The sequence below is a fragment of the Motacilla alba genome, chromosome 1, assembly GCF_015832195.1.
Source record: "Motacilla alba alba isolate MOTALB_02 chromosome 1, Motacilla_alba_V1.0_pri, whole genome shotgun sequence".
In the NCBI taxonomy this organism is placed as follows: Eukaryota; Metazoa; Chordata; class Aves; order Passeriformes; family Motacillidae; genus Motacilla; species Motacilla alba.
The window spans coordinates 64,511,697-64,522,967 of record NC_052016.1 but is presented as its reverse complement, the minus strand read 5'-3'; the positions used below and the strand labels follow the sequence as shown (position 1 = coordinate 64,522,967).

At 39.4% G+C, this 11,271-nt stretch overlaps 1 protein-coding gene and 1 long non-coding RNA gene across 9 annotated transcripts in view; one reads left to right on the top strand and one right to left on the bottom strand.

The window, feature by feature from the left end:
* The window catches only part of ENOX1 (ecto-NOX disulfide-thiol exchanger 1), a 353,080-nt gene that overhangs the window by 156,897 nt on the left and 184,912 nt on the right, over positions 1–11,271 (bottom strand). The window lies entirely within an intron of this gene.
* LOC119701619 overlaps positions 1–11,271 on the top strand; it is a 31,121-nt gene that overhangs the window by 7,565 nt on the left and 12,285 nt on the right. The gene's annotated exons all lie outside the window — the stretch shown is intronic.

The following is an 11,271-nucleotide window of genomic DNA, read 5'->3' as shown; positions in this document are numbered from 1 at the left end:
AAAAGATTTAAAATTTAGTTTTTCAATTGAGCCATTTTAAATCAGCTTGAAGTCAATCACACCCTGTCTAAGCCAGTCACTGATGGCAGAGGCAACTTAGCAAAAATGAGCATTTATACTTTGCAATTCTTCTATATGTGTTTAGTTAGGATTGTGGTTGTTAATCTACTGTTCCACTTAATTAAATACTGTTAAAATTATACTTTAAGCTTCATCTCATATCTTGCTAGAACAATTACAATCTAGAAGTCTCCATTTTACATCAGTCACTAATTTGCTCTCCGGCAGTGTAATTTCTTGTTACAAAGCACTCATCTCTAACAAGCCAAGTGCTCCTAACACCACAGCAGCCACTTGCCATGGTGAAACTACAGCCCCAGAATAAGAATCAGTGGCTGTCTTCCTCCTGAAAGGCAGTGTTGGACCCCAGAAGGAATTCCATGGCATGTGACACAAGTCATATAAATACACCACATGCATGTGGTTTTGGAAGGGTACTCCTGAACCACGGGTGTGCTAATGAGGTGTGTGCTGAGGACAGACTGCCATCCTGCATGGCAGCTGAAGAACAAGCAGGAGAATGAATTTAACTCTATAGAAAAGCAAAGACCAGATAACAGAGAGATGATTATCAAATCCACAGAATTAGTAAATTTAAAAAAAAAAGTGGCTAAAATCCCACACTCACTATAGCTGAACTTCCCCCATCCTCTAGAAAGCAGCTGCTTCTTGTAAAATAGCAGCAAGAAAAGGGAAAGGAGAACAACCTGACAAGCAAACCAGGGATAGAAGTGAGATATTTATCTTGATTTTGTATCTGAGTGCTCTTCACACATTTCTGCAAGGTTTAGCTCCGCATTTCAAGCTTACACGACACTTACTCAACAGTAATTTCCCAGCCTCACTGTGCATTAAATTAGATGGTGTTTTCCTAGCTATTGTTTTATGTTTCCACTTCACATGTAAAGATTCTCTCTGCTTGTCTCTTCAGGAGGCATACACATCTATACAAGCATTACTTAAACTCACACAGAACATATGCTTGCACAAAAGCTTGCACAAGTGCATCTCTTCTGAAGTTTCCTGCTCATTAATATGGGGCCCAAAAAAAAGCCTTTCAAAGGGAATCTAAATCCACTGCTTTTGGAAGTCAATTATGTCTTAATGAATAAGTGCCAATCATCATCTATCCTAACGGCAACATTTTGAGAATATTGTAATTGTCTGCAATGGTTTCTTGGAGATTAAAGCATATAGATACTCAGGGTATTAGATATTTCTAAGCAAAAAAATTAATTGTGCCTATTTTTTGCTCAACTACTAGGTAATGGAAAAACTATTGAAAATGAAATACAGTTTAAAGCAATCTTTGCCTGAGAGTAGCCTGCATGTGTAAAACATCAATGCTTTTGTCATGGAAATGCTTCAGGAAACTTTCATGGAAGAAGACAAATTGTTTTGGTCTCTCAAAAATTACAGTCTTGTCTGCTTACCATTAAACTATACAATACATTTTGGTTTGTGAAGCCAAAGCTTTATTCCTCAGAATCTTTATTCAGTAGCCAAGAAAGCCAATGTTCAGAAAGTAAGAGTGAAACTTAACTGATTTGGTCGCAACTATTTCATTGTCTTTTATAAGCTTACAATGATCTGTATATTGTACTGATAAACAGCCCTTGCTAGCTAAGTAAATAATACTGATGAAACCCATCTGGTCTTTACTGTATATATTTCTTGCAAGAAACATCAGTTTTCACAGGATTTCTTTCCTTATTCCCAAGAAGGCAGAGCTGTGCCAGACCTGTCCCAAATGAAAAGGAAAACAACACTAGCTGTAAAGCCAGATGTTTCGACAATAACCATAAGATGATACGCTATGCAGAAAAACCACGTACACGATATTTGTGTTAAACTACTCTGGTTCTGTGCTAGTTTCTACTCTGTTTTTCAAAGAAGGACAGAAACACTTATTGAGATATAACCAGCTTTACAAAAAAATGTAAACTTCTTTTGCAGTTTGAAGTTTTGCACCCTCATTCACTTCCCAGGTTGCTTCATACCTAGAAGCAGTGCTACTGTAGTGTCTGTCATGACTGCAACCCAGTTGGATCTAACAAATCAGGGATCATCTTTTTCTTATTTTCCTTCATGAGAGAGGTTTGTCCTGTTTCCAGACTTTTATTACAGAAGAGATATACTGAAGTCCATTGAGCTGGTTTTGGCTGGAATAGAGTTAATTTCCATTTTTCTTCGCAGTAGCAGGTATGGGGCTGTGTTGTGTACTTGTGCTGCAAAGACAGTGTTGATAACACAGGGATGTGTTGGTAACAGCTGAGCAAGGCTGACACTGAGTCAAGGCCTTTTCTCACCCCAAAAGAGAGTGGTCAGGAGTGTGCAAGGAGCTGGGAGGGGACACAACTGGGACAGCTGACCCCAACTGACCAAAGGGATGTCCCCTAACATACAACATCATGCTCAGCATATAAAGCTGGGAGAAGGAGAAGGAAGCAGGGAATGTTAGGAGTGATGGCATTTGTCTTCCCAAGTCACCATTACATGTGATGAGCCCTGCTCGGGGATGGCTGAACACCTGCCTGCCCATGGGAAGTGGTGAATGGATTCCTGTTCAGGTTTGCTTGTGTGCTCAGCTTTTGCTTTACCTATTAAACTGCCATTATCCCACTGCAGGATTTTCTCACTTTAACCTATCCTAGTTTCTCCCTCATCCCAGAAGGAGAAAGAGTGAGGGGATGTGTGGGGCCTAGCAGCCAGATTAATTAAAACACAGCATCCCTACAAGACCTAGCTTTCATAGTCTATATGTACATATTCCATAAACATATCCTATCCTTTGCTGTAATGTACTATAAAATATATTGTGTGCTAAATAAGACATCATTCTTCCATGCTATAAGAAATTCTGACATACAAAGTCTTTTTAACCACCCTAAATCAAGCCAAATTGATTGACCAGAGCTTCAGCTCATAATACATTTCATGTTGCAGCTTTTTAAAAAGTTTATAAATTCTCTACTTAAAAATGGAAAAAAAGAAATTTCAAGGAGAAACGTGTAACTTCTTAATTTGCAAAGGCACTCTTGGGTTATTTCATTGAAAAATTGCTTAAAACATAGGTGTATTTAAAACAGAACCAGTTTTAATTCTTAGTTTTTGACAAGAGTTTTTAAAAGTCTTGACTTTAATAACTTCACAAGGAAAATCTTCTGGGGTGGAAGTATTGCAAAAGCACACTGTGCAAAAGACATGCATCTTGTAAGATGTAGATTACTAGAAACAGCAAGAAGAAATGCTTGCATTTATATGGAAAAGCAGACCTATCTGTGGTAATAATTACATTTATTAGACTTGATCTTATTTTCACTATGAAAGCAGGCATGTTTTAATATTCCAAACAACCACAGATACTTTCATTTGTTTTGTTCATTAAAAAGAAAAGAGAGGAAAACACTGCAAATAAATCTCATTCATGGATACAGATATCTCAGCTCATAAAATCAGTGAGCTCTCAGCACATGTTTTCTACTGGGTATTATAAACCAAATGTATAAAATGCATGGTTCCAGAGAGAAGTATGTGTTTTTGCAGCTCACTGAATCATTTCTTTAGCAACCTTTCCATTTCTCATCTGTGTAGGCAAATGAGAGCAAACCCAGTAGGTTTTGAAAAGAGACAGAACATTTCTCCTTTATTTAAGAGTTAGACGAAAACAGCAAACTACATAAAAATAACAGAATTCATAGAAGCAGAGAACAACATAGGCTGGGGGGCATCTTTTGCAGTCACTTGGTACAATTCCCTGTTCCAGGTGTTACCAAGTCACATCTGGTTGCTCAAGACTGTCAGGTTTGAATATCTCCAAGTGCAACATGCTCTAATGCTTGATTACATTACTGTGATTTGGGTTTTTTTTGGTTGGGTTTTTCTCCCCCTACTATCCAAGTGGGATTTCCCACATGACAATTTGTGCCCATTCCCTCTCCTATCACTTTCCCCTTGCAAGAAACATCTGCTGGGGGGCTTCCTTACATCCCCATTAGACAGCTGAAGACAACATTTAGATCCTGAAGACAACATTTACACTTTTCCTCAAAATTCTTTTTGTCAAAAACCTTTTGTGGCACAGCTATTGCAAAGGCATGCTGTGCAAAAGACGTAGCTCCAGGAATGTGTGGAAGATAACAGCTGAAGATAACAAACAGCAAACAGACTCCATTGTCTCAGTTCCATCATGCATAGCATACGCTCTATCACCACTCAAGAAATCTCTGAAGTGTTTGTTACAAAGACAGAACATACAGGTGATGTCCAAGCAGTGGCCAAGCCAGCTGACAGATTGTCATCTACTTCAAAGGGCTTTTGATCAAGTCCTTCTTTTACATGTGTACTTGAATGAGCAGTAAGAAAGGCAGCAGGAGGGGAAAGATTAGGTATATCACAGAGCTGTTTAGTTCAGGTATCTCTGCTTTCAGTTAAAAGATTTTTTCATAATGGGAATTTAAGCATTTCAGTCCTTATGATATCAGGCATTATACACTGATGTCTTCAGAAATAAGTATCTAAATGTCCTGGTATGTAATTTGGTTTAAGATGAAATGGTACATTACATCTATCTGTTCTACAGCAGGAGTGGAAATCTTTAGATTTAATTTACCAAGTATTTTGTTCTTACCTGGTTACTACACCCAGTGACCAAAGTACAGTGTGTACAAATAGCTGGTAAGTGGGAGAGAGCACATTGTCACATTGCTGGCAAAGCACTGATCATTGAATTCTTATTAAAGTTCTAATGTTTAGATACATCTTAACTTTCAGCTTTCAGCACTGGAATTCATCTATATCTCTGTGTACCTTTATTCTCTGACATTTCATGATTTCCCTTGAGACTCTAAGGAAAAAGAAGCTGTTTATACACACATCAGATCTAGAAATTGATTCACTTTCCAAACAGAAACATGAACTAATAGGATGGTGAGGTTGTGAATCACATATTCCGGGACTTTAAGGCAAGCTCATAGTCATAAAATGAAGTTCCCTGGAGACACTGAAACTCAGCAGAGCATATTAGAGTATATTTTCTGAATAATTTGTTATTTTTTGTCCAATGAAATACATATTTTGAGTCAAACATAGAATAATATAATTATTTCTGTCATCATCACATACTGATTTGACTGCATTTTAAAAAGTCAGCTACCAAATAGAGAATTTGCAAGTATTCCTTCAAAAACAACACAAAGCCTCCCACCACTAAGCCAACTCCAAGCTTCCCTGTTCCCATTCCTCTCAAGCATGAAGTGCATTCACTAGCTATTAGATATGAAGTGGTTGTAAGTCATTAGTATTTCACTTTTTCAAGGATCTTATTTTTTCTCCTGTGTTTTTGAGGGCAATCAGCCAGCAACATTTGCTGTATGTGACAGACATCTGCAAGAAATGTGAACCCATACAAAATTTCAGCTTTCAGACAACTCGAGCTAAATTACGAACTTCAAGTTTCAATATAAGCTTGCTGCTGTAAGCAGCAAAGACTCAGCACAAATAAACGCAACACACTGTCCTAGAGATCATATTAGACACAACTAAAACAAGCTGCTGTTCTTGAAAGAGGAAGTTCTCATCTGCTGATTTCTCTATTTCTTTTACTAATTATTCCTTGAGTTTGTTGCACCTTCTGCAATACTGCGATGGAGTGAAACTTTGACTAGTAATAGCATTTGAAAATCTCCTGAAAAAAAGGAAGAGGTTCTTTTATTTTGATACATTTAGGTACAATGAAGAATAAAAAGTGGATTTATTGAATTTTAGGAAACAGAGGGTCTGGCACTTCAGACATGGAGATGACAACAGAAAAGGTGCTTTGTACTCTATAGTACTCTCTCTGCACTATGTGGATGAGAAGATCTCATAAATAGCCAGATCAAAAGGGAGATAACACCTTGAAAGTAAGATAGAAAAGTCTTCATTTGATTTCTCAGGAGGAGAGCTTCCAGTCAAAGAGGACGTTTACAGAAGTTGAGAGATGTAATTATAGTACTGGCATCTTTAGTTGGCTGGAAATGACAGACATATTCTTAGCCCTCTAAAATCTCTTAAGACCTTTCTTAGTTAAGGCCCCATGAGCTTGAAATTATTCTGAAATTAGTGGCTTTATGGCACAGCTGACCTGGGAAGACTGTAGCAGACTCTCTGTTCTTTGTGTAGACAGAAATTAAAAGCTGACACACAGAGAGCATACCAAGGCAAATCAGGGAAGGGATTACACTCAGGAAGATTGCTTAGTGGAGACAGAATGCAAACCAGAAACGTGGCACTGGATGGCGCAAGACAAACTAAGCAAGACGAAATAAATTTGTGAGTTAAAACTGCAGAGATAAAGCAGATGCTTCACAAACAAATGAGGTTACTGATGCTGGAGGAATGGAGGGAGGTTCCCATGTCTTGTGGGAGTTCAGCTGAAAGATGAAGTGGGAAGAGGAGAAACCTCAAATGAGATGAGAGAATGATGAGGGAAGAAGGACACAAGCACAAAAGCAAAGGGAGAAGAAAAGGTCAGTAAGACTGAAGCAAAATCAACTGAGATGCTCCTGAATACTCTTATAGTTATTATATGAATTACATATTTTATCCACCACTTAGCTGTTTAAAGAAGAATTATATTATTGAAATCAATATAAAACTGTCAAAGTGCTCCACACAAACACAAGTTTGGGTAATGTACCTGCCCTGCAACATTTACCATCAATCTGAACTTGGTAAAACTCATCCACTCTGCCATAAATAACTGCCCAAAACCTCTGCCAGATCGGCACTATTTCCAAATTTCAGCTATATTTACACACCCACAGTTAGCAGCTGACAAGTCATATATGAGGGAAATTGCCTCCCTCTGAAAAAGAGCTGCTGTCAGAGCTGCTCTGTTCCACATGGAAATAATTCAAAGGAGTTGTCATGAAAGAGCAGCTATACCCAGAATAGTTACCACAACAGACATTTTTACTCAACACCTATTGCAGTATTTTTGCACTACTTTTGTTCCACTGCTGAGTTAAGTACTGAGGATAAGTTTCCTCCTTTTTTTTTAAAAAAAAAAAAAAAACTCCTCATAACTTCATGAAGCTACCAGAAAGAAAAGAAAAAAAAAAAAACAGAGAGAAAATGATTGAAAGGTCAAGGCAGTTTTTTAAGGTAAAACTTCAAACACAGGCAGGTAGACATTGCCCAGAGATGGGCCGTATGTACTTCATTAGTTATTGATATGCACTGTCAGTGCTTGCACAGGTAGGGATGAGCTGAGAAGTCTCACTCTATGTCTTGGCACTGCAAATCTCCTGGAGAAGAGAAGGAAACTCCTTACATTTCAGAAGTCACCATCTTCACACCTAATTCTGGCAACAACTGCAGTGTCTTCTCTAGGAGGACTCTTCTGTTTTTTCTTTTTCTCAATCTTTTTTTCCTTTTCCTCCTTCAGAGCACTAAGAAGGTGAGGAAGCATCATTGGAGATGAATGGGGAGGGCAGACAGGCTTTTATGAGCTGGAGTGACAATATGATGCTGGATGGTGACAAGGCTGCAAGTTCTAGGAAATATGAGCTCAGAGTCTCATATTCCAAAGAAAGGAGGATGCAGAGGGAAAGGAATTTTCTAGGGAGAAAAGAGCACTCACTAATCATAGAATGGCTTGGGTTGGAAAGTACCTTAAAGAACATCTAGTTACAAGCCTGCTGCCATGGGCAGTGATGCCTTTCCCTAGACCAGGTTGCTCAAAGCCCCATCCAACCTGGCCTTGAACACTTCCTGGGATGGGGCATCCACAGCTCCTCTGGGTAACCTGTTCCAGTGCCTGCTACAGCCCCCTGCACCTCCCCCTGAGCCCCACTGTGTTTGCAAAGCCTCACTCCTTTTCTCCAGCTGGTCTTAGAGAATTGATGGGGCAAGTTAACTTTCTCCACACACAGCTGACTTCTTGTCTGTTTAGGACATCTCCAGCAGCTCAGCTACTATCTCAAAGCCCTTTCCCTTATTCTCTGCATCCTAAGTTCACCCTGCCTCAGGCTCTGTCTACATAGGCAGAAAACCTTGCACTGGTCCCTCATAGAGTTGAACATCTGAATGGCACATGCGTCCCTCTTGTGACACGTGTCACCCCTTCAGCTGGGCAAAGAGACACAAGAAGGCAACATGCCATCACACCAGTTTTCAAGCCCTTGCAGTGACATGCCACTGGGCAGGGGGGATACTAAAATATAGTCGTACCACCCAAAATGGCACTTCACACTTTCATTTTTTCAGTGTAAATCCTAAATGGAAATTTCCATAATTTTGCTTTGAAAGTAATTTAAGTAACTGCTTTGTTCCCTAATCTAAGAGAAGGGAATACCATAAACGTCACAGTAATTTCAGTTACTTACAAAAACATTCATAGAGATTTTAGTATCACCTGCTATATGCAAGCAGTATTGCCCAAAGTAAGTGAATCCATAAAGAATAGGTTTTATTGTAAGATAATATTAACCTTGGTGAAATAATCAGTACTCCTGAAATCTCTGGTTTGGTTGACATAGATACTTGTTCCAGAAAAACCTAAGATAAAAAGATGATATGCAGCATTGAAAAAACTTGTGAATTTAGGATAGCTAGTGAATTTTAGATCCACAGAAAACATTACAATGAAATGAAATATAATACTTCCTTATGTGCCAAATATTCTGTCTGGTTTTGTTTGGTTCACATAACAACCCAAAATTCAGGTATCCATTCTTTTCAAAGCATCAACTCACAATTTTAGATAGCAAGCATGAATAACTGATTTTATGCCTATATATGTATACATAGACATGCCAGCCTTTGGACTGTGCCGTGCCACAAGTTATCACAGCTGTAAAACAGGCTGGATAAACTTGAAAAGAAAATATGGACAGAAATCCTTTGCTGAACAGCATGCCCAGTAATGATCTCAGCTCTTAACAGGATGACAGAATTCCCAGGATCTGCAAAATTCCCACCCTGCTGTATCAAAGCAGGTTTCCTTTTCCCTCTTACACTTTTTTAGACTTGGGTCTATCACTCAATGGGTTTGAGGGCTAGCAGTTCATCATCTTGTTATACAGACAGTCAGGATGGGAGAAAAGATGGGAGACAAACTTAGTTAATTTATCCTAGGCTGGCAGCCCTCCTTCTGCAAAGCATCCAGTGCCTGCTTTGGCTAACTCTCACAGGTTTCCTAAGCTGTGATAGAATGATATGGACATAATCCCTGGCATTTTGTCACTGCAGTCCAAAATGTTCTCAGCAGCAACAGTGAGTATTGTCCAACATAATCAGACATTGAGTAATGTGAAGCTAAAATAAGACAGAGGGACCAAACAATAATAGCCAAGGCTCCCCTCCACAAATGGATCCAGTCCATGCACCAAACCAGATGTACAAAATGCTTTCACAACCAGCACCATGCATTAAATCCACACCCTCCTACCCAAGGGCTCTGCTGTGTGTTTGGCAGTCTCATCCCAAATGTTTTGCTCCCTTGTTAATTTTCTCCTTCAAATGACTGATAATAATGAGAAGCAAACATACCCACAATTTGGGGGACAGGAGTGGCTTCCAGAAGGAAGAGTATATCACAGAATCACAGAATTTCTAGGTTGGAAGAGACCTTTAAGATCATCGAGTCCAACCCATGTTCTAACACCTCAACTAGACCATGGCACCAAGTGCCACATCCAGTCTTTTTTTAAACACATCCAGGGATGGTGACTCCACCACCTCCCTGGGCAGATGATTCCAGTATTTGACCACTCTTTCTGTGAAAAACTTCCTCCTTAATTCTAGCCTGTATCTCCCTTGGCGCAGCTTGAGACTGTGTCCTCTTCTTCTGTCTGTTGTTGCCCGGAGAAAGAGACCAACCCCCAGCTCACCACAGCCACCCTTCAGGAAGTTGAAGAGAGTGGTAAGGTCACCTCTGAGTCTGCTTTTCTCCAGGCTAAATAACCCCAGCTCCCTCAGTCGTTCTTCATACGGCTTGTGTTCCAAGCCCCTCACCACCCTCGCTGCTCTCCTTTAAATTTATTTGATGCTCTAAAATATGCATTTCTCTGGCTGTCTTGTTCTGATCACACTTTACTCTTGGCCAAGAAGTAAGCCAAGTAACACTCTTCATAGGCTGCAATTAAAAGAACAAACCAGAAAGCATTGCTACTACCTGGATAAACAGCCATTAATTATTCAGGTGTGCAGTACCGGTCCATCTGATTCTGAAACAGAGCCTGGGCACATATTCCAGGAATGTTCGAGATGGGAAGCGCTCGGTACTTTTACAGAAGGGTGATGATGAGTGCAAGTGCATTATATGTCAATATGGAAGGCTACACCAAAGTCTTTGTCAAGCTTTGAACACAGATCAGTTCCATAGCAATAAAGTTTGATCCAGGTATTTTGAAGGGTAATAGATAAATTCTGTGCATTACCCTACACGACACGAACCACTGAAAACCATAGCGCAGTTTTATCCAAGATAGTTCTCATTGTAAAGTGAATATGGTGACAAAACCTGAGGTAATGCCTGAAATACACTTCTTTGCATGTGGAAAATAGGAATAAACTATGCACCCAAGCTCATACCTGCCCACCACCAGATGAGCTGCGAGATGAGATGAGCCGTGAGAAGGGAGATGTTCGCATCACTCAGGCCACTGCTTCATCTTCTCTAGCATCATGTCCCTGAATTTTTTTTCAGAGACCAAGCACAGACATGAAGCAACTAACCTACTCCTATCAAAGCTGACCATTCTTTAGAGAGCAGCATAGAAAAGAAAATAATACAAGAAGTCAACAAGCATCTGCTTTTTAAACCTTTATTACACCTTTAGGGGACTTTCCACATCCCCCGAGCCCACCACTTTTGTAATAGGAACTGTTGCACCACAAAGGACCTCTGGTTTCTGTGAATTTGAGAACAGCAAGCAAGAAAATTGCTACATGTGGTTACCATTTTGTATCTTTATTATTTTTTTTTTTTTTTGCCTTCATTATCTGCACAACATGTTTGTTGGAACTTCTTAATATTCATTTTAAGTCTAGCAAGTATGATAAAGTAGCTGAGATAAGTTGCCTCACTCACTTAGACATTACGTCAGCATACCCTCTCCAGAAAAGATAAAATATTTATGATGATTAATACAAAAGACATTACAGACAGAGCATTTCAGGAACATCAGAACAGATTAAAATTTAAAACAATAACGTACCTAATAG